Raw genomic sequence first — 3,456 nt, forward strand, 5'->3', positions numbered from 1 at the left:
ATTATTTAATTATTTGATGATGGAGAAAACTGTGTTAAGGCCTCAGCAGTGGCGATATCAGATATGAACAGAAACATAAAATAGATCGAGTCAACCATTTTATGTTTCTGGTCAAAGTCGAAACTTGTTCAATAATTCAGTCAAATAAATAACGAAACAAAATTTAAATGTTAAAAGAATTCGAATTTAATCACTAAAATATCATTATCAGATAAAATTTAATTATCGATATATATATATATATATATGTGTGTGTGTGAGAGAGAGAGAGTATAAACAAATAAGAAAGATAAAATGATTGGTAAAGAAATTTTTGATCACATGCTATGTATCTGAAATGTTGATATTACATATTGGAACATCAATTATTGCATTATGGAGTTTTGTCTTATTTATTTCTTTTCCATAAATTCTTTATTTCCTTTATAAAACTAAATTCTATTTGTTTTAATTATATGTATTAAAAAACAAGACAAAATAATATCCATTTATATCATTTATCGTTAATTTTATTTTTTAGGAAAAACTGAAATTGTATCAATAAAAATATGTAACAATTCATAATTAAAATTACAAATCTTGATTGTTTTTGCATTCATATGGTCATATGGGCTACCTACGGGTGTATGTCTAGGGTCCAAAAATATCAGGGGTCCAAAATTTTCTCTTTAAATATAATAATAGTCTAAAAGAATTTAATAAATTAAAGAAACACAAAAAATTGTAGCATATAATAAGTGACAAAAAGAATTTAGTAGATAATAATGGCCCAAAAATATATTAACTAATTACATTTGAGAATAAAATAAAAAAATAATAATTGGTCATTTATTATATGCTATTGTTTATTGCCTCTCAATTTTTTTTATCTCCAACAAGGTCCAATGATATTGGCTATTACTATTTTATATGCTTGACTGTTTTCGTGTTTCAACAATTTAATATTAAGATCATATGCTTGTTATTGTTATATTTTTTGTTAGATATTTTTATCAATTTCTGCTTCTATTGACTATTTTTATTTCGTTATCTTGTTCTAATTATTTTTGTTGACTATTACATAAAATATTTTATTATTGTTTGACAATCAAATTATTGTTATTATAATTTATGATGTGTTTCATGGTTTTGTGATTAATCAATAAATTTTTTCTACAAGATGTATTTAGTAATGTCTTTTATATATGTTATGCTCCATAAACTTTTAATCTTAATATCTTATTCTAGTTGAGCAAGAAAAGAAGAAAAATAGAATTTAAATACTTTCATCAATTGTTTGACTTATGTATCTTTCATTGGGATTTCATCACACCACAAAATTCTATTTAAGTGCTCAAACAATCATTTGTTGAGTACGAATTCTCTTTTTGTATCAAACAATCATTCGCTTGCGTATTATATGTTTAATTCATTATTTATTTTTATTGAATCTCAATGGATCATCATTTGTCTACTTATCTAGAAAACCTTGATAACCTTTTTTATTATTGATCTCATTGACCCTCGTGATTACTTCATTCACGAGAATTCTCTTTTTGTATCAAAATAACACATATTTCTTGTTATTAAGATTTCTTTCCTCGGTAAATCATTATCATTTCTTTACTTAATTTTATACTAATGAAAAACATTTATTGAATTTTTTTCCCATACTTACTAAGGGCCACTACAAGAAAAGTGAGATTTGACGATGCACCTTTTAGGAATGACATCATAAGTTATAGCGACAACATGTTGTTGTTATATACTATTTATGATGATAAATGGACTTTTAGCGACGATAAAAGTCGTTGCCTTGTTTCTTGTAGCGGGCCATATTTTTACGTTCGTCCAAAACCTATAAAATGTCATGAACGGACCAGATGACCATTCTCTTCTTATCCTGCATTTGTCACATCCACATCTACTACAACCATCAACAAGATGAAATGATGATGGATCATGTGCTAAAATATGCACAATTTCTTTCTTCAAAATAAGGAACTTTTCTTAATGGTCAAGCAAAACTTGTTTATTGGAATTTTATATATTAAATTCTTTCATATTAATTAAATAATGTTAAAAGAAAATAAATTCTAAAAAGACGGAGATTTCGGATATTGGTCGTCACGTAAAATAGTTTCTCTGGTACTTGTATTTTGTAATTTGTTGAAGAATTGTCCGTTCTTGTACATTATGGTATTTTTTTATATATTTTTAAGAATCTTGAAGTTAGTGTGAAGTGACAATCTATTTATTTTTTATATATTTTTTGGACTTTTATATAGTATATAATAATTTATATGTGTATATTTATTTAATTTATATTATACATAAGACCCATAAAAGTAAATTCTTATAAAAATTATTGTGTAGATTATTAATTTGATGAGTTAGAAATAATAGCTTTCGAGCTTCCAAGCGTACATCTAATTAGCATGACTGTGAGTGTGAATGTGAAGCATGGGCTAGACGTGACCAAGATTGGGCCGAAATGCCTACTTATAATGTTTTATTGGGCTGAAGTCCAATAATTAATTTACTAGTTTAAACTTTAAAAAAAATACTAAAAGGATACTCTTATAATGCAACGAGATACGTCATGATTTTAATTTTTTATTTTATATTTTTGGTCTATCAATGTTATAATGGGATTTTATGTGGTTTTGAGAAAAAGAAAATGTTTTTATTTTTTAATGAAATATAAATTTGAAGATATTATAAAATTTTGATAAAAATAAGCGATATTAGTATCAAATTAACCATTTAAAAGTTCTATTTTTTTGTGTAATTTTTTTAATTCAAATTTTTATTATGATTTAATTGAGTTTTAAAAATGAACTAATTTATTTTTGGCATAATAAAATAATTTATTTAAGATAATAATTAAATATTCTGTTAGAACTCAATTATTATCTTAATTGTATTTTAGATTTTTTAAATTTAAAATGATGTTTATCATGTATTTGATTATGTTTATCTGCAGTTAGTTATACAAATTCAAACATGAAGCTCTAATAAGATGTACTCAAACACATTCTACTTGTGATCTTGAATTTTAAGTAATATGCATCAATAAACAGTACTTTATACAAACAAAAATATTTTTAAGAGTTTTTGTCAAATTCTTTATAATATAATATAGATTAAAAAAATTAACAAATAAAATCTTTATAGTTTGTATTCTTGCCATTTTTAAGTAAAAGTGAATCATTGTGTGAGAAGGAAAGTTATGTTGATAATATCATTTGATCACTTTTAATTTCATGTCTACTTATAAATTGCGATTTAGTGGAGAATTGTATGATGCATCTCGGTGCATCTCATTAGTGTTAACATTCAATTAGAATTAATCCAAGGGTGGGGATCTCTTCTTACGTTTCTCATTATAACTTCACTTCCTCATGGGAACCCAACCCCCCCCCTCTCTCTCTCTCTCTCTCTCTCTCTATATATATATATATATATATATATATA

This window comes from Cynara cardunculus, assembly GCF_001531365.2.
Source record: "Cynara cardunculus var. scolymus isolate 2C chromosome LG 2, CcrdV1, whole genome shotgun sequence".
Classification (NCBI taxonomy): domain Eukaryota; kingdom Viridiplantae; phylum Streptophyta; class Magnoliopsida; order Asterales; family Asteraceae; genus Cynara; species Cynara cardunculus.